This window comes from Sminthopsis crassicaudata, chromosome 2 (assembly GCF_048593235.1).
Source record: "Sminthopsis crassicaudata isolate SCR6 chromosome 2, ASM4859323v1, whole genome shotgun sequence".
In the NCBI taxonomy this organism is placed as follows: domain Eukaryota; kingdom Metazoa; phylum Chordata; class Mammalia; order Dasyuromorphia; family Dasyuridae; genus Sminthopsis; species Sminthopsis crassicaudata.
Window position 1 is genome coordinate 595,007,506 of NC_133618.1, and position 21,544 is coordinate 595,029,049.

General features: G+C 35.8%; 2 long non-coding RNA genes across 18 annotated transcripts in view; one reads left to right on the plus strand and one right to left on the minus strand.

Annotated features, from left to right (window-relative positions):
- LOC141558463 (uncharacterized) overlaps nucleotides 1-18,101 on the minus strand; it is a 234,652-nt gene extending 216,551 nt beyond the window's left edge. For 9 of the 17 annotated variants that reach the window (XR_012487064.1, XR_012487057.1, XR_012487062.1 and 6 more), the window contains exon 1: nucleotides 17,751-18,022. This is a non-coding gene — a long non-coding RNA (uncharacterized LOC141558463). The other 8 variants (XR_012487068.1, XR_012487058.1, XR_012487067.1 and 5 more) reach the window with 6 other exon arrangements.
- Nucleotides 11,062-21,544, plus strand: part of LOC141558466 (uncharacterized) — a 170,401-nt gene continuing 159,918 nt past the window's right edge. Inside the window, exon 1 of the long non-coding RNA XR_012487076.1 lies at nucleotides 11,062-11,591. This is a non-coding gene — a long non-coding RNA (uncharacterized LOC141558466). The remainder of the gene's footprint in view (nucleotides 11,592-21,544) is intronic.

Consider the following 21,544-nt stretch of genomic DNA (forward strand, 5'->3'; position numbering starts at 1 on the left):
AAAAAGAATGATTCAAAGGAATAGAAAGATATTCAGTGTTCATAGCTGGGATACAGCAATATAATCAATATGACTTTTTTAAAATTAAATTACAGTTTTAGTTCTATGCCAAAATTTTGAAGGAATAACTTATGAAGCAAGACAAAAGTCAGATTTGGAGGAATAAAAAATGTCAGAATCTTAAGGAAAATAGTGAAAAAGGCAAGATTAAAATCTTGGTAAAACATAGCTACATTTAGCTGATCTTACCAACATAACAGAGGTAGCTAGAAGGCATAGTGGATAGAGTGCTGTGTCTGGAGTTAAAAAGATTCAAATTTAAATCTGACGTTAGATATTTATTAGCTGCATGATCCTAGGCAAGTGACCTGGAGTACCTCAAAAACTACTGACAGTAGCTCAGTATCTACAGATTTTCTCAAGACTTTAGGATAAAGTTCTTTTGGGTCTAATGAGTGAAATTCATCAAAGATAGCTAGGTGATCTCTTAGTATCATCTTACTACAGAATCTAGAAGAATTCCAATGTTTAATAAATTCCTACTGATTAGTTGGTTAATTGATTGATTACCTTTAGTAAGAGCTCCTTATTAACTTTTTTTCTGTTGTAAGGCAAAGATCATTGGCAGAGAAAACAGAAGAAACTAAGAACTGAGATGCTCTGTCTTCTATGATATTAGTTATCACCCTCTCCACACTCAGAAATGGTCTAGTCCCTTTTTTTGATACTCTTTCACCCCATTCTTGTTAAGGCAATCTTTGTTTGTTATCATTAGCTTCTCTCATTGACCCTAGCTCATTCTTAGTTTTAAGGTTCCTGACACTATTATTCAAGGATCGTGTCAAAGTTTTGTGTTCATCCTGTATTATCTATACTTAATTTCCTCTAATGTAATGTGTTAATATCTTCCCTGTGCAGCTTTATAAGTCCCTTTAGACATCTCCCCTTTTTTTCTTCTTCATTGGAATTATTTTCCTTTATGTCTTCAGAATTTCATTCTAGCTTATTTCCCATCTTTTCTGGGCTTATTTCCCCCTCATAGAATTTGACACCATAGAAGCCTGCCTCTCTTCCTACAACTTCTTTAGATTAGATCAAGATCAAGAGTTCATATTAGGTTGTTCCATCTTTATCACCAATCTAAATTAGAATGGTTACTCCATTCCACTGGAGCCAAAGTTCCAGTCTATTCATCCCCCAAACCAGCTTTTTTTGTTCATGAGAATTTCCTATTATTGTTAGATTTTGAAAGATGAAATTTTCATGATTCTATAAAACTATAAGAATCATCTTTTTTTTGTGCAAAGATCTGACCATATTATTCCTCTGCTTCAATAGTCTTTTGTTACCTCCAGAGAAAAGTTTATGATTTTTTGGATACATTCAACTTGTTTCACAGTGAAGCTCAATTCCAATGCTTTAAAAACCTCAGTCCTGGCCAATTAATAATGAAAAGCCAAATTAGATAGGCTTGATTTCCAGACAACTCAAGAGACAACATAAAAACCTAGAGAAAACAGATCTTAGGTATCTGATTTTATGTTAACTGGCACATTGATAAACTAGCTACTCCTCCTACCATAAGTATTACATATAGACAATCATTATGGACATTTTCCCAACTTGCTATGCTTAGTTTTAACTCAAAGAAAATGTTTTTCTTTACTTTTCTGGACAACTAGTTGAGGTTATCATGAACCTACTTGACTGCTTTCATTCTTCTTCATCATCAGCATCTGAGAATGGGTTGCCATTAGTAGAATAGCTCCAAAAAAAAATCAAATTTAGTTTCTTTGCCTGCTGACTGGTGCAAACAACAGATAAACAAAACAAAATGGCAGAAGGGATAACTTCTTTGGTGTTTTCCAAGAGAGAGCATCAGAACTCTAGAGTGGATCATCCAGGGAAGTTGAGGAATTTCTTTCCTTGGACAATTTGAAAGGCATCTGGGATGGTTTAGAAGCAGACCTGCTTGGATTTAGGGTGCTAGAGTAAATGACCTCAGCAGGTCACATACAAATTTACCATTCTTTGAACTTCTTGTCCTGTGGAGTTCTGGAGCTATAGATGAAGAGGACTATTTGATGGTTTTTTTTTCCTGCTTTTCTTCACTTGGCTTCTAAGGAAATTCCATGGCACTGTATTTACAAGGTATTCTGAACTGTCAGCTTCCTTGAAACACAGTGTATTTAATAAAAAGCCATTAAGCCTTGTAAAACTGTCAAAAAATCTAAGTGACACTTGTAATAAAATCTTGTCATGCAACTGGCTCTAGCTAATCAGGCACAATGACATCATCTCCAGTTGATCTGTCTGATACCCTGGGTGAGAGGTATATTTAGACAGCTTTATGATATACATGGATTTGAGTTATTAAAATTGTACAGTTTTGTAAGGAATTTGGGATTTAATAAAGCAGCAGTGAAACTACAAAAAAGGACAATATTAAGGCAGGGCAAAGCCAAATCTATGTTATGGGTGTGTCTTTGAGGGTGTCATGAGAGCCAATCTTGGGAGCTTTTGCTCATGAGGACCACTTTTATGTATTTATAGCTCAGCAAATACCTTGCATCTGTGAGGCCATAAAATAAATTACATTGAATCCAATTGCTTCAAGGTGGCGAATTGTGCCCAAACTTAATGATTTATACAGATTATGAGAAAAGAGTACAATCATTTAATGTCGTTTTTAATAAGCAATACTGGAATATGTTTCATTGGTCTTTCTGAAAGGTTTTCAATAGAGATTAACACCTGGACAGTTTCTTGAGGACCAGCCACATAAGACAATGCTATATTTACTTTGCAACGTGTTTAATCACTTTCTCCCCATCTGCAAACATGTCAAAAGAGGGAGACACAGATACGTATTCTCTCAATAATCTATAAATTCAAACTAATAGGGCAGATATCAGAAAAATGTGTCGGGTAGAAAGCAAATAAATCATACCTGATCTCCTGGCACAAGCTGGCACAGTGTTCCTTATATTTCAGTCAAATTATTCCATTTGTTTCTAAAGATATTTTAATCCCACATGACCTCAAACTTCCCATGAACCAGGGCTTCAACTAAAGGCCGCCCACTGTCTTTGCAGTAAATCTGTTGTCTCCCTTCTAGGCCCTCAACCTAGGATCATAGATCAACCCCGCTCTGCATCTTGCTTCAATTTACTCAATTAACTCCAGTAAACCACTTGTAGGTTCTGCAGATGTTGCTTTATTATCGAGGCCTAAATGTACAAGAAAGTTCAGGAGCCTAAGGTTATGGGAAGGTTGTGTTCATGGGGGAAGGGAAGCTCCGGGGAAAAGTACTTGGGGGTATCCCCTCCCCCCAACAATTGCTTCCCCTAAAGGCCCGGGAGGGGCAGGAGGTATTGTTTCCCAACAAGTTTATTTGAGTCATAAAATGCATTTTCTCTCATGAATCAGGGAATTCATGATGTTATCTCACTGAGAAACTGCTGAGGAGAAATAGGTATTTCACCTTAAGATGAGATAATGTTGTGATTAACAGATGTTTAATTGATCTATTTATCAAGTGAAGAACTTGCCCCAAAGCCAGTAAGGCTAAGTAAATTATTACCAACCCTGCAGGTGTTGGACTGGCAGATCTATTACTCTTCGAGAAATGGTCTTCAGAAGATTTTATATGAAAAGATGATTTATTTTCAGGAGGAATTCTATTGTGCACTTATTTATATAGCCCACGTGAAGGCCTGGGTCTGGCCCATCTGATTTTGTGCACAAAAGTGAACTGTTGAAGGGTGGAAAAGTTAAGCTAGGAGGTTGTATTAAGCAGATGCCCAGTTCTAAATTAGAAGCATTGCATCACAGAACATTTGAGTGGGAAGGGACCAGAGAATAGTCAATTTACAAGAGATCAACTTCAACTTTCCAAATGGGGAAACTGATACACAGAGAAGTGAAGGGAAATGAAATGAATTATCCGAGGTTATATGATGATTAGTGTAAATGAAAGGTGAATGAATAAAATATTAAGTGATATGAGAGTAGATGAAAGAAAATATTATAGATATAGATACAAACAACACACATATGGAATCAGAATTTACTTCAGAAGACACATTTTTAAAAATTTCAAATATATATAAATAAATATTTTAAAGTTCACTCTGCTAGGCAGAGAAAAAATAGTGATGTTGTAGAAGCTCTTATTTTAGTAATAGAAGCAACAGAAGATTTATATTTCTATCACTTCTGCCTGCCTCAATTTTTTTCATTTATAAAATGGGAATGGTAATAACACCTGCCTCCCACAAGTTGCTTGGGTCTAGAATTTATTACTATTTTTGTTATTAATAGTAATAGTAAGAGCCCTTTCTAGTTTATATGCTAAACTCCTTGGAAGAATTTCTTTTAAGGCTCAGCTTAAAGAATATTATCTTCTTGAGAGGCTTTACAGGATTCTCCCACTTATTAATCTGCCTGCCCCTCATTGTGAATTTATTTTGTATTTTACCTATACTAATTTATCAGTCAATGTGTTATATCTTCCCTTCTCCCACCAATCATTGTATATTTATTTTTTGTGTATTTATATTATCTATCTTTCTATCTACACATATACATGCATGAATATATGATAAGTTAGTATGTATACATAACCACTAACATAAATATATGCATTTCATATATATAATAAATACACATATTTGTATATTTATTATATGCATATACCTACTAACATATATATATAATAGATACATATATAATGTGTGTATATATAACATATAATAATACACATTTGTATATTTATTATATACATACTAATTTCTCAATGTATTATATCTCTTCCACTTTCCTCTTCCTTTTTATGTATTCCTTTTGTATATATCTTATAGTAATTTAAGAGACAGCTAGATTGTCCAGTGGATAGAGCCCCAGAACTAAAGACAAGAAGACCTGAGTTCAAATCTGGATTCAGACACTAACTAGCCATATAACCCTGGATAAATCACTTCACTTGTATGCCTCAGGTTCCTCATCTGTAGCATGAGCTGGAAGAAGGAAATAGAATGCCACTCCAGTGTCTTTGCCAAAAAAAACCCCAAAACTCTCCAATGGGGTCATAGAGAGTTAGATATGACTCAAAATGACTCCACAACAAAGCACACTAACTTATCCGTGAATGCATTACATCTCCCCAGTAGAATAAAAGCTCCCTGAGGACAGGACTGTATTATTTTTGTTTTTATATACTCAGTGTCTAGCAACAGAATGCCCAGAACTTCAGAGGCAACTAATAAATGCACATTGATTGAGCAATTGAATCACAACAACTCACTCACTTTACAAATGAGAAGGTGAAGATATTTCTGAGACAAAGAATGACTTGCCTACAGTGGGTCAGTGCTTGAACCTGTTTTGATCGCAGCTCACCTGAACATTCTGATGTTATTTCTATTGCACCGCACTGCCAACATATGGCAATTTATTTTCAGCTTGAAACTCCAATATATCATTAGTTCTTTGTGAGTGAACTGGACATTGTAAACTAGCAACTGAATTAGGAAGATCTGGGGAACAGTATTTAGCAGAACCCTGCACACAAAAAGTGCCTAATAAATGCTCAGTACTAATGAGCCTGTACTCAATTTCAACAAGAACTTCCAGCCTACCTTTTCTTCAATGGAGTCCAATTTTTTCTGGTATGTTGTCTTCACATAATGGGGAATATTAGGTTAAAGAGTACAAAAAGACAGACTCACAAAGCAAGAGGTCTTGGTATTCATGCACTGAATATATTTGAAATATAGTCATAACATTGAGTTGTGAATAACTATGACCTGTCAGTTTTGAGATCTTTGCCCATAATAAGTAAACTTTGGGCCAGTAATTCTTAGACTGTCCCATGGACTCCTGAGAATCCCTTTCAGATCTATAAGTCAAAACTTTTTTCAAAACAACACTAAGATGATATTTGCCTATTAAAGTACTCCTCTCTTTTCCAAGTATTTAAGTGAGGCTGTATGTTCTTCAGATACTTTAACCAGAACAACATATTGCACGAACAAGCTATTATGAGAATCCGGCTCTCTTCAACTAAGTCAGACTATGAAGAGATATACAAAAATATATAAAATGATGCCAATCTTCTCCTTAATTTTTTGTCTTGAAAAATAGTTATTTTAATAAGGAAATGGATTTGTTAATATTTTTAAATGAGTAAACAAATATTTTTAAATTGTACCAGTTTTAATTTCTACCATGGTAAATATTAATAGATATAACCCACATAAACAAAAGCTCATTAAGTTCCTCACTAAAGTTTGAAACCTGCTGATTTAGGCATTTCTGTGATTGACAATCTAAAAGAAAGAGTATGAATTAGGCTAATATTCCACTTAGCAAATAGGAACTTTGCTTCCCTTCCCACGACTGTGTGGTATCCATAATTGCTATGTAAGATAATGGGGATGCAAGTAGCCATATGATAGGAATTCTCTGATTAAATAGGAGTTTGGGGGAGGTTGAAGGTGGTATCAGGTTTAACTTGTCTTGTGTGCATGTAAAGGCAAGCATAGCAAACTAGAAATCTCATTGACAACTGGGACCAAATCCTTGATTACTGGACCCTGGACCTCGCTTCCTGTTAGTGTCCCTAGTTTTAACCCAGTTTCCTTCTTGGCCATCACTCATGTCTGACTTATGCAATTCAAGGACTGACATCCAGGACTACCAATTATGGCTTTTGCTTGCAGGCATCCAAATTGCCAGTATCCTTTTGTTCTAACAACTTAATCAAACAGTCACTGACCTTTCTCCAAAATTCAGCTTAAACAGTATCTTCTATATCAATCAATCCATCAGAAAACATTTATTAAGTCCCTACTATGTGTCAGGCACCGTCATAGTGGGGATACAAAAAGAGTCAAAACAAAGTTCAAAGAATTTATAATCCAATGGGGTAGACAGAATGCAAAAAAATATATACAATGCAAAGCAAACTACATACAAAATACACAAGAAATAATTCTTAGAGGAGAAAAAGTGGAAGAGAGTTTAGGGAAAACTTTCTGTAGAAAGTGCAATTATAGTTGGGACTTAAAGGAAATCAAGAAGCCTTTTTTTATCCCCCAAATGCTAATGTCTTCTCTCCATCTTTATATACTTACCTACATTTGTGATCTTCCTTGAATTTAATTACGCTCTTTTAAAGTAGGAAGTGTTTCATTGTTGGCTTTCCAGCATTTAAACACAGTTCCTGGAACACAGTAGGTGCTTGCTCCATGACTAACCTTTGTCTGCTCATTCTATGAAGCTATTTCCACCTTGGTCCTATTGAGATCTCTCTCTTGCACCTAGATGGCTACAAACTGAGGGTCAGAGGGGTTATGCAATATTCTCTAAATTTACAAGACTTGTAATTAACAACAATTTTGAAATTCTGGAGATTTTTATATCACCAAACATTCCAAAAAACGTAGTTGTTCCATTCTTAATGAAGTTAAAGGTACTCACAAAACTAAGACATGATTATTTCTGGGAAATTAGGAGTTAATGATAATTCAGTGCAGAGTTTTATGAGGTCATTTATTAATTTCCTTCTAAACCTTTTCTGTTTTAACTTCTAACAGGTTCCTTAATTATTCATCAACTGTCATTAAAACAATAAAACAAACCATTTTTTATAATAGTGGTCTGTTTTATTTCCAAAGAAAATGGAAGTTAATAAAATACATACCAGAAATGAAAACTATGATGAACTATGGAGTCTTTCTAAGCTAACAGAGTAAGGAGCTATAGAGAGAAGAGAGGAAGGGGAGGGGGTGCAGTGTGGAAAGAGGAAGAAAGAGAAAAACAGAAAGTAGAATACTATTTAAAAGCTTGTGTGGTAGTATAGGACCATTTAATATTTTCATGTTATAGTAAAAAAAACCCATGCATAGTATATGAGTATGTGTAGGTTGTTTCAAAAATCTTAATGTAATTTTAAGTTTTAATAGCTTAAGCCTTTGGGAAAATTAATATATAAACATGCATGTACATAAAATATATATGTATATTTATATACATTCAAGGGCAGCTAGGTGGTGCCATAGTGCACAGAGCACTGGGAGTCAGAAAATTCATCATCCTGAGTTCCAATCTGGCTTCGGAGATTTACTAGCTGTGTGACCTTGGCAAGTCACCCTGTTTACCTCAGTTTCCTCACCTGCAAAATGAGCTGGAGAAGGAAAGAGCAAATCATTCCAGTATCTTTGCTAAGAAAACTCCAAATGGGGTCACAATGAGTTGGATATGACTAAAAAAATAATTAAACAATAAGAATAACCTATATATACAAATGTATATGTGTGTGTATCTATTGATAGATATAAATACAAATATATCTATAGAAGATAAAGGTCACAATTTGGGTCTCATGATCTAATATAGCAAAGTAGTTTATAATAATAAAAATAAATAAAATAATAAAAGTTAGCCTTTATATTGTACTAAGGTTTAGAAAGTATTTTACATAGATTATTTCATATGATATGGATTTATGTTTGTTTTCTAGCACTTATCATCCACAATGCCCTGGACCCCTCGGAAAATATCTTTTACTAACATTCCTTTTCTTATTTTTAGCATACTGAGTAGCGAGCAGAGGTTGGTCAGTTAAAAGTATACTTCTACATTAGACCCTTCCCATAGCTATCATTTAATCCTATTTTCAAATCCTTTGGAATCAAAGCTGTTTACATTAACAAACACACTAATATAATACTAGCTATACAGTAGGCATTTAATAATTTTTTGATAAATTGATTGATTAGCATTGAGTCCTGTTCATAATATATGTTATTCCTAAAGTTGCACATTCACAACCTTCCCCAATGGAGTTGTACTGCTCTTTAGGCCAAAGGTATATGAGCAGTTGTGGTCCCCTATTAGATCAAACTCTTGAGATTCATTAATAAAAAATAAAAACAAAAGATCATAAATATCTCCTTTTTTGAGTCTCAGTCTAGAGTCTAGTACTCTCAAGACAGTCAGTCTTTCCTATTTGTGGGATGAGAGAATATTATTTCAAATAATGGATTATGAAAATTACTTCTTCCTAAATCTCTGTTTCCATTTGATTCTGATTTCCTACCCAACATAACTGGAAAGATGTCTCTAGACAAGGAAAAGGACAAAGATGCTTCGGTTTACTCTTAAAGTAGACAAATTCCCTATACTTTCAAAAGTTAATTAATACTAATTAAATTAGGCAGTATTGATTAGAAGTGTAAGGATTCAGTGGACTATTTGTTTGGTTGTCAGCCTTAACACAAGAATAGCTAAAGATTCGTAATTTTCTCTGAGTGAGGAAACACCATTACAATTCATAGCCATCAGTAATTTAATAGATAAGTCCTAGAGAGTTTGGGAAGCTCATAGAAGTTAAATAAATTTTCTGAATCCCAGCTGGGACTACCCAATTTATAAATATTAAGGGGTAGGATTTGAACCCAGGTTGCTTAGTACAGTGCCTGGCACATAGTGAGCAATTAATAAATGCTTATTGAATTTTGACTCCAGGGCCAACAACGCTATCCTGGTTAATTATTTGTTTTAATATGAATGTTTTTCCACCTGAGAGGTAGGTAGTGCAATGGATAGATTATCAGGCCAGGAATCAGCTTAGTTTAAAACCAGCTGCAGATACTTTATTGGTTGGGTGACCCTGTGCAACCTCTTTCTACCTCAGTTTCCTCATTGATAAAACAGAGACAATAATAACACCTATCTCCTCAAATTATTGGGAGGATAAAATGAGATAATATTCCTAAAGTGCTTAGCACAATGTCTTGTATATAGTGGGCATTTAATAAATGCATATATCTTTCCCTCAGCAATATTGGCATTTCTACAATTGGAAGCTGGTGCTTTTTAATTATCTGAACTGGCTCCTAAATCAAAAGCACGCTTGTCAAATCTTCCAATTTTATTCAATTCAATTGAGTTCAATTTAATTCAAGATACATTTACTTATTGAGGGCCTACTATATGTCTCTGTTAGGGAGCTAAGGATTCAAAAATAAAAACTAAACCATCTCTGACATCCAGAACCTTAAATTCTGCTTGGGTTGTGAGTGTGATAGGGAAGGAGAGGGACATACATATGTTCATAGAAAGGTAATCTCAACATAAAGGGTGTCCAAAAAGTCTTATTGCAGTTTTAATCTGCTAAAACCCAAACTTCAAGAAGACTTTTGGGATTCACTCTTTGTCTGTCTGTCTCTGTCTCTGTCTCTGTCTCTGTCTCTGTCTCTCTCTCTCTCTCTCTCTCTCTCTCTCTCTCTCTCTCTCTCTCTCTCTCTCCCTGTCTCTGTCTACATACACATATACATACATATACATAATATATTACTGAATAAGGTATGTGTATATATATATATATATAGTTATAGTTATAGTTATGAATAATAGGTGTAAAAGTATGTTTGTATGTGTGTGTATTGTACTGAATAAAAAGGAAGGAAAGAAAGCATGCATTTATTAAGCACTACCATGGGCCAGGTACTGAGCTAAGCAGTTTACAAATATTATCTCACTTAATTCTCACAACAACTCTAGGAGGCAGGAGTTATTGTTATCCCCAGTTTACATTTGGGGGAGGCCAGATTTGAACTCAGGTTTTGTGACTCCAGACCCATTACACACAAAATACAGTTGGAGTGGAGTGTGGAGAGCACTTCTGTATTTAATATCCTTTACCACCCACCATGAGCACCATACAAGGATTATTACACTGCCAAAGACTCAGAAACACTTTTTGAGTTTGAGACCTCTTAGGCCCATTTCACAGATGAGATAAGCATGGTGGGAGTGGGGCAGGGAGAAGGGTAAATGAATGACTCTAGTTACAGAGGGAATTAGTGGCTTAACTGGAATTAAACCCCACAGTCCCTGAGTTTCCACCCTAGTGGTTAGCTCATTGAGTCACGCTGGTAATTGCCCATTATTGTGCAGGATCCATCCAGCCATACCTTTCTCCTGGCAATCGCATCACATCAAAAGCCTGGCCCTTCAATAGAGCCGAAGCTGGCCTCTAAGGTAATTAGGAGAGGGCCTGTTCTGCACTGGTTGGCGCTGGTTTTTAAGGTCTTTCAGGCCAGGTCCAAACAGCACAAAGTGAAGTTGAGAATCGTCAACTCTCCAGTGCACCCAGTTTGGACTGGCAGATGAAGTAAATAACTCATACAATTTGTTTTGGGTTTTTTTTTTTTTTTTTGGTGTTTTTTTTTTTTTCACTCTGAATTACCCAGGGGATTTTTTCCCCCTCTATGTACAGCCTCGATTCACTGAGTAATTGGTTACTCTCCACTTAATTTGGTCACCACATGAATTTGCTCCTGTGATGTAATTCTTTTCTTCATGAGAAAATGGGAGAACACAGAAAGGAACTGAAAGGTGACAAATCTTTTGCCCAGGAAGGAAGAATGATTTTTGCTCCCTGCCACTGTCGCAGCGGGGAACCTGTTCCCAAGGGCATTCTGGTGCCAGCCCTGGCCTGGGGAGTGTTGGGGCATCTCATCAAAGTCAGAGTCGGTTGGTGGGCAACAGGCCTGGCATGCGGTCTGCAGGAAAAATCAAAGGTATGTCCTGGTCACTTGATGTGCTCCACATTCCCCCTTCGACTGGCTGGTAGGACATTCAGCAGATGTTAGGAAAGGTGATGTTATTTCACAAATCCCATTTGCAGTTCCCCTTTAGCAAAACCAGGTATCCCACCAGCACAGAGTTCGCAGTGCAGAAAGTGATAAGAGACATTATAATGGAGTCTGGTACCTCTTTTTGACAGCTGGTGGGGAACTTGGGTTAACAGGCTAGAGAGAGTTTGACATATGAGCAGAAATTGTGCTGAACTGGTCAGCAGGGTACTGAAAATATATCCCAGGGCCTGGCAATATGTCTGCTGATTGGAGCACAGGGCCACACAGAGAAAGCAGATGGCTTCTATCCCTGATTGCAAGTTCAAAAGTAGGCAGGGTTAATCTCACTTCCAATTTGGAAAATAATTAATCTTACCTATCTTTTATGGATATTTAAATAATGAGGGTGTGACCACCAAAGGAATTCCTCTGGGGGGAATTTAAATGAGAAATACCTTCTAAAAAACTAAATCAAACTCACCAAACAGGGTGAATGGTAATCAAGTGAGTGTAGGTAATGAGGTATAACTCTGTCTACTTCCTATTGGTTGCTAAAGCAGACTACAGTCTAATCTTCACTTATAATTTCTGTACACAAGGCTGTGCGGTACTTATCTCGGTAACAATGGGAAATTAATGGTTTAAACAGACATTTGAAAGGATAACAGGAGGGAACTGGGAGCTTTATAACTCTCAGAAAAGGAGCCCCCAAAACACCTGAACAGGAGGCAATGCTGCTTTGAAAGGGATTTAATCCATTTTGGACCCTAATTCTTCAGACATAATACCTACCCTAGGTTTTATACCTTGGTCCCATAATCAGTTTCATGACCACATCTCACCTTCACTTTCCATGATCCAGAGAAAACACAAGCCTTTCAAATTGCTTTAGAAAGCACCTGCAGCCTTTGCTTATCCCACCCTCCCCAATTACTCCAAACTGTACATGCTGTGCACCTGCTTAGTGTTCCTTTTCCTCCATGTATGTTTTAAATACACAGAATTTGAGCATGGGATTCAGCCACTTGTTTAGACTAGAAGCCCAGTTTTTCATTATTCTTTTCCCTACTTTCCATATTAAACTTTTTTTCTTAAAATCTTTCTTCAAACAAATATAATTACAGTCTATTCCTATATTAATTAACAGGTTCTTCCGGCATTGTTATAGCATTGGAGATAGTAGGAAAGGTGACATCCCACAGACTAAGGCAGTAAATGCCTTCCCTTGGTTCTACCACTTGAAAATGATTAATATTCTGCTAAAAAAGAAATGATCAGAGAGAGCTTCTCACTCATTCCCCTGATGATCTGTAGGATCATCACAGGTACCCTGTACTTGTGGTGTGCCCAGCAAGGTGTGATTATGCAACAGGTAGAGGGCTCCCAGGGGGGCAGAAATGAGTGCAAAAGAAGCAAGATGAGAGTCCCACACTCAAAGAGTTGACCTTTATGGTGGCGTGATGTGGAGAAGGAGAATGACTCAGTGTCTGCTTGACCTCCATCAGTTTAAAAATATAAATAATGTGCCCCAGAATGAATGGCAGATACAATTTTGAAGGCTATAAACCTGAAACCTTTAAGCAGTGATTTAAAAGCTAATTATTATGGATATAGTCATTCGACATTCATTTCTTAATATTGTTCCCTCAAGAAATAACAATTTAGTCAACCAATTATTTTATCTCTTTTAGGGATACTTTCTTAATTGCAAAACAATCTAAAAATATAATCAGCATGCTAAATGCATGTGGTATCTTGTTTAGAATGCCATGTTGGGGAAGAATGCAATTAAATTGTCAAAATGTAATTGTTTCTCATATTTAATTTAAAGTGACTGATTCGTATTTACTTTTTTATGTTTTCAGAGTTCAGAACAAAAAAAGTTACTAAAAAAAAAAAAAACTACTACTAGTTTCTAATGAAATATAAGGCTTGGAGCACTGATAATGGTTGGGAAACTACCAAATTACTTGATGTAAATAACACAATATGATGTTCTATTGCCAATATACCTAAAATGTTGAAGTAACAATTTGAGGGAACATTAGAGCATTCTAGGTGAGGAGTTGTATCATGAATTTTGGCAAATTCCTGTAAATATTAAAAAAGGCAGATTTGGTATATTTCTGGAATGTACCTATCATTGTAGTAGATAATAGAGGGAACATTTCTTGATTAGAATGAGCAATCTTGGTCAGTTCTAAAATACAATCTCTCTTAAGGTAACCAAAACCCCAGGCTCATTATACCCAAATCATTATGGTGAGTTGTATAAAAATAATTAGCATTAATATTAAAGGCACAGAGATTCCTTTTTGTAATGAATCATATAAAATATTATAGTCTTGAATCAAAAATAATAATAAAATCTCAAGTTACATAATCCTTACTGGTTATAAAACCTGTTACATAATTCTCTTTTTTGATACTAACAATGGTCTTGTAAATTACTAGATATAAAATATCTAAGTTTGCAAGAAGGGGCTGGTTTGGTAACAAATGACTAGCACTATTACTTTTTACATTTGTGTCCCAAGCTAATAACTTTTTATAGTAAATATTTGTTAACTTATTGATGGAGTAGGAAGGAAAGAGAGGAGTAAGCACCTACTGTGTGCTAGACATTTTACAAATATTATCTTCTTTGATCCTAATAACAACTGTGGGAAATATGTGTTATTATTATCCTCATTTTAGATAGATTAAATGACTTTCCCAGGATTACCTAGCTGCTAAATACTTGAAGCTGAATTGGAAATCAGGCCCTCCTAAATCCAAGGGCAACACTCTATCCATCGTCCTACTTAGTTGTAATATAGATATTATTACTAACTTCTCAGAGGAAAAAAACTTATTTTCACCACAGTGAAATAATTTTAAATGGCTTGTCTTATCTCACCCAGTAAATATTAAGCTTGAACTCAGGTTTTCTTGCCCTCAGCCAATGCTCGTAACACTATTTATTCATTAACTCATTCATTCATCCTCTCATTTATATTTATACATCATTCATTGATTTATCCATCAAATATGTATCAAGAACCTCCCCCAAAATGAGAACCCCTCAAAAAAAAAAAAAACAAAGCAAACTCTGCTTTGGTTCATTGTTTTGGTATGCAAATTATAGAAAAGTTCATTTTGATTTACTTAGTCACTTGTTTCATTTGGCAACAGGAGTAGCATCTGATTATGTGGGCATTTGACAAATAGCTTTGGGCATTACCACTGACTGATTCAGCTACACTGGCAATTCAGTCTCATTGGTCAAACTGTCACATAATTCACTGGTCAAACCCTGAACACAATTCATAAATCCGAGCTCCCCTTTATCTCTGCTTTGACCACTGAGCTGTTTGGTCTTTGTTCTCTGAAAATTACTTTGAAAGTAAAATGTTTTCCTTATAGGTTCTACTATTCTCCCCCACCTCTGGACTAAATTTAAAAGTCAGTGATATAATCTTTAACAAGAGAACTTTGGGGGCATTGATTTCCTTACCTGTAAAAGGAGGGAATTGGCTTGAAGGTTCTTTAAGGTCCATTCTAATTTTAAAATGTTCTAGGCTCTGACCAGGATTGAAAATCTTTTAAAGAAAAACCATTTGAGATAAATTATGCCCATTCAGATATATGGAAATTTTTATCAGTTTCTCTTTTTTGAATAAATGACATATACCTATTAAGGCAACTTTGCTCAAGCTTATACCTTTTCTCTGGGAAGACCTAACGCAGTTCCACATATCAGAATCTTGCCCATCCTCCAAAGTTCACCGCAAAACTCCACCTCCTCTGGGAAGTCTTCCCTTATCCCTGTGATTAGAAACCGTCTCCCTCTCCTCCAGCATTTTGTATGATTCATCCAGCCTTATCATCTGCTGCCTTGTATCCGAGTAATTTTTGTACTTGTCTTATCTCTTTTCCTAGATCATAAGTTATAAGATAATAAGATCCATTTCTTGTTCATACTCGAATGTCAACAGGCCTAGAAAAGAGTCTCACACTTGAAAAAGGCTCAATGTTCTGCATTTTTGGTAGTAAATGTGCTAGCTACCCCATCCTGAAGAATTTTATGGAGTTAGGAAGATTTCCTTTGGACATACCCCACATGGACTAACATATGATTGAACAATAATTAACATATATCTATTTTAAAAAATTTATAATAGTTTTTATTTACCAGATATACACATGGGAACATTGACAATTGCCAAACCTTTTGTTCTAATTTTTCCCCTCCTTCCCCCTGCCCCAGATGGCAGGTTGACCAATACATTAACATATATCTATTAACTATCAAGACAAAATGCCTCATGTTAAGGGAGAGAAAAGGGGGGGGGGCATTTAGAAAGAAGACATAAAGACAATGATTAGACTACTACATATAGAATTAGGGAGATGTGCATTAAAATTATACCTTGAATATTTACTAGTGGAGTTACTTGTTGCTGTTTAAGTCTTATTCAACTCCCCATGACCCAATTTGGCAAAGATACTGGGATAGTTTGCCATTTCCTTCTCCAGATGAAGCAAGTCATTTAATCTTTCATACTCAATTTGCTCATCTGTGAAATGGGAAAAATAATAGCATTTACCTCAAACAAAAATCAAATGTAATACATATCATACACTTTGCAAATCTTAAAGCATTATATAAATATGAATTGTTATTATGAATCATTAGGAAATGTTGATTTATATAAGAAAATTTATCATTTCCTGAAAAGTCTTGGGTCTCATCTTAATTTTTCCATCTAAGTCTTTACTTGGTCCTGTGCCCAAATAGTTCCCTACTTTTATTTTATTTTATTTTATTTTTTTTTTTTTTTTTTTTTTTTGCTGAGCCAATTGGGGCTAAGTGACTTGCTAAGGGTCACACAGCCAGGGAGTATTAAGCATCTGTGGTCAAATTTGAACTCAGAGCCTCCTGACTTCAGGGCTGGTGCTCTATCCACTACTTCACCTAGTTGCTCCCTTCATTTCCATCAAAGCAAAATAAATTTCAAAAGTGGTCCCCTGTCCCTTTACAAGTAGCCCTACATCATGAAAGATTTTTTTTTTGTTTCTGGTTCCTAACCAGTACAAGAACATTACTTTTTTTTTAAAATGCCTTTGGCTTCTGAAAGAGAGCTGAAAGTCTATGAATTTAAGGTCTCTTTTCTTAATAATGGGGCTTCCCTAACCATACCTGTTCTCCATGACCAAGCAAACATGGATCTGTTTAAATAAAAAACATAAACTCTAGACTATAAAACCCTGCTGTACTTGGTAGGAAGGGCTAATTTAGGTATTATTCTTAAGTGTCATTTCATTATCAGAGATACACTTGATTTATTAGAGAATAAATATTCATCTTTAATGGAAAGAAAAGTGCATTTATTTAAAGCATTAATTTGCTGTCCACAACTTCTAGCGTCTTTCCCCCTTCATGTTGCACTCTAAAAGGCTGACTCTTTTGCCTACTCATTCAAGTTCTTCTTAGATGTTTTATGCCCGGTAAATTATTTTCAGTTTCTAACTAAAATCAACTAGAGAACTGGAGCAAATAGTCAATTAATCAACATGTATTTAATAAATGTCTGCATGAGCCAAGCACTGTACTAAGCCCTGAGATTACAATGTGAAGAATGAAGCCAAACTGATTCTTTAAAAAAAAAAAATCATATTCCAACAGGAGAGACAACAAAAACATAGGGGTAGGGCTTGAACCAGTAATTTTCTTGTTAGAGGATATTCTCATATTAGTGGGGGAAATTCCCTCTACCAAGGCAGAAAGACAAAATCTTTGCAACAGGGGCCTTGATCTTAAACTTTAATTTCCCTGATTTGCAGAATTCAGTAAATCTTGCATGTGTATGTCTGGTCTGTAAGTTGTTTTCCTTAGATAGCCAGACAGACTGGATACAGAGGCACACACGAAAATTTTATGATTCATTCTCCAGGCACCTCAATTCAGAACCAACTGGACAGTCCATTCAATACTTTGCTTTCTCTCCTTGCATATACATCTCTCTCTCTCTCCTTGCCACTCACATCACTGACTTCCTCTCCATCTGGATATCACTTTAAGATTCTTACCCTTTCCTTCCAAGATGCTGCTGAACTCACCTCCCAGGCCACTCCTTGCAGTCAGCTTCTCATAAGCTTCTTATCACACTTCATTCATCCATTTCTGTATCTAAATTTTGTGCTTTCCCTCTCCTGGCTCCAGTTTTCATGAACTCTCTCTCCTTTCCCCCTTTCTCAGCTTCATGCTCACTTTGTCATTTTTAAACCTCTCAACTCTCAACAGTCTCCCTTTTCTACCTCCCACAGGGCCTTTGCCTCTGCTGCTATAACATTATTCACCTTTCTTCTCCTAGAATGAGTCTGCAAAGTGCATGACTCACCTGTTTTTCCTGCTAGCCCATTGTCTTTGGCCTCAGTTGACTTATTTCAGCTATTCATGAGCGAGGGCCAGGGAACTGAAATAATTGAGAGGAGAATTCTGTTCTATTTCAGGTGTTGAATCAGTTCCTTAAGGTGTGTGTTGGGTGTGTGTGTGTGGGGGGGGGAGATTTAGAAAGTATAAAAGAACAAAGATAGAAGGAAAGCTTGAATGTGGAATAGGCGAAAGAGGCAGACTTCTAGGACGCAAAATGCAGGGGGAAAGAGGCTGGAAATTATAGACAACAAATTAACTTTTTATAAGTGTACATACTCATAATGCTTTTTCTTTCCATTAAAGTTAAATATTTATTCTCTAATAAATCAAGTGTATGACAATGAAAACTCAAATGTGCTTTCCATTTACTCACTCATTCATTTATTTATTCTATCACACAAAGAGATCAATTTTGTAGTTATCTAATGAAACGTTTAGATCAGTTCCAATGACCTTGTGATAAAGAGAACCATCTACAGCCAGAGAGAGAACTGTGGGAACCAAGTGTGGATCACAACATCGAATTTTTACTCTTTTTGTTGTTGTTAGCTTGCATTTTATTTTCTTTCTTATTTTTTTCCATTTTGATTTGATTTTTCTTGTGCAGCAAGATAATTGTATAAATATATATGCATATATTGGACTTAACATATATTTTTACCATGTTTAACATAAAAAATGCAATTATCCTGGCTTTGGGTGGAAGAGGCATTACATAAGAAAACAACCTACAAATAAATGAGAGAAATTCATTTTTGTAAACATTTTAAATAAATTAAGGGAGCTGGGTGAACCTGGGTAAGTCCCTACGCCTTCAAGTCTTTTTTTTTTCCTTCAAAATGGGGACAATAGTAGAAACTACATCAAAGAATTGTTATAAGGATCAATGAAATAATGCATGTAAAGAACATTATAAACTTGGAAGCATTGCACAAATGCTAACCATTACTACTGTAATTAAGGAATCTCCCTTTTTGCAAAAATCTCTTAATTTCCCAGAAACTCATTCTCTCTTTTTCTCCTTCCAGTTCTTTCATTTGTGCTTCTGTGCTTGGAATGCTTGCCCCCACCATCCACTATCTTTTTGATGATCTGATGATTTGGTATCTCCATCAGTAAATTTTCCTTTATTCCCTGGCCATAAATGATATTTCCTTTCATGGATCACAGATAAAACTTTGCTTTTGCCTCTCATCAATTTCCTATGTCCTATTTCACATGAGAATTTTTGTGCATGTTTATTTATTTATATTTTACATAACACCTACTATGTGCGAGGCAATGCCCTAAGAACTTTACAAATATTATTTCATTTTTTTCTCACAACAATTCTGGGAAGGAGGTGTTATTATTATCCTCATTTTACAGATGAGGAAATTGAGGGTTAAATGACTTTAATCAGGGTCACACTATTTAAGGTAAGATTTAAATTCAGTTCTTTCTGACTCCAGACTCGGCACTCTAATCATAGTTTATTCTAGCTGCATGTATGTTATTTCTTCTCTAGACTATAAGCTCAATGGGGACAAGTGGACTTAGCCCAGTCCACTACAAAGAGTAAAGTCTACAATACATTTGTTGAATTGAATTAAATTAAATCATGCCAGATAGATAAACAATTCAACTCTTTTCATCACTTATCTGGTGACATTTAAATTTCTGGGATTTATTTTTTAAAAGACCACAAATATATTACATTTAATCAGTCAACAAGGATTTATTAAGTGCTTACTATGTACTAGGTCCTTTGTTAAACATTGGGAATATGAGCAACTTATAGAACTGTATTTCTCTATAGGGACAAAGACTTAAGAGAAAGGCCACCTCAGTTGAGCAAGTTATCTATAAAAACAAAATACTGAGTCACTGAACTGATAAACTGATAAAAATCAAAAACAAGAAGTGGGTGAAAGGTAACTGCAAGCACTGAGTGAGTATGTTTAATGGATTAATTAATATTAAATTTTCCTCCCCAGTGAAAGAGTTTTCTGCCATATTTGACATGGATTGAACAAAGGGGAACGCATTGATCTATATCTTGCTAATGGACCTAGATGGCTCTGGGTCCTTGCACAGCCCTCCCTCATTTAAATCCAATTCACTTACATATCATGGTGTCACCTCCCTATAGTTCCTAGGCAATTGGGATGATAAGAAAAGGAGCTTGTATTTCAGGACAGGAAATAAAAAAGCTCATTGTCCAGTTTGTAGGGGGGGGATCCACCCAAGACCTGCCTTTGGACAGATTGTCCATTTTTTGCAAGAATCATAAATAAAGCAACTTCATACACTCCCTAGTCCTTTTTTTTCCCTTTGTAGTACATTTCTAATAGGAATACAAATACAACTGGAATGATAGTATAGTCTCTTGCCCTCAAGGAGCTTACATTTTAATGGGGAAACTAGCACATAAAAGGAAGCTAGAAATGATGGGGGTTGGGAGTAAAGCTATCCAGCTATCCAGCAATGAAAGAAAGGGTTGATGGAGAAGTTTGGAGCAAAGTAAGAAATGAGGGTTGGGCAATGAAGGTTCCTGGAGAAGGTCCAGTCAAAGAGAGAGGGCACGAGGGAAGAACAGTTACCAGGTGCAAATTCCAGGACTGGAGAGATCTTACAGGATGAAGAGGTTTCTGGGACACGATGGAGATGTGAGCATTACAGCCTGATGACAAATGCCTTTTCTTTTAAAGGTGGTTCATTGCATGTTTTGAATTTCTTTCTCTTCTATAGGTTTATTAATATAAGTTAAAAGTATTACAAGCCTATGTTGTCCTCAATACATTTAATAATAACAGCTAGCATCTGATAATGCTTTAAGATTTTCCCCCCTCAAAAAAAAGCACTTTACAAATACTATTTCATTTGACCCTCACAAAAACCCTGGAAGATAGGTTCTATTACTAGCGCCATTTACAGATGAGGAAATTAAGGCAGATATTGGTTAAATAACTTGGCCAGAGTCACATGGCTAGTTAATATCTAAGGCAGGACTTGAGCTCAGTTCAGCATTCAAGCCCAATGATCTATCTATGTGTCAACTAGCTGACTTTTTATTTCTGTAAATAAGTTAAAGCAACAGAAACAAAACAGCTCTTGGAAATTGGGGAGAGGGGAGTCTAGCTATATGTAGAATGAACAATTAAATTCATTTCAACTCCTCTTTCTAATTAGAGGGCAAAACAGATTTCTTTTGCAGAAGATTCACTGCTCAGCTATGTGGATTGGTAAGAGAGTGACAGGCCTGGAGTCAGGAAGATTCAACTTCCCAAGTTTAAATCCAGTCCCAGACACTGACTAGCTGTATGACCAAGAGCAAGTCACTTAATCTTGTCTGTCTCAGTTTCCTCATCTGTAAAATGAGCTGGAGAAGGAAATGGGAAACTACACACATATCTTTGCCAAGAAAGCCCCACATGGGGTCAAAGAGTCAGAAGTGATTGAACAGCAGTAGAACTTTCCATCTAAATTCTTCATTTTC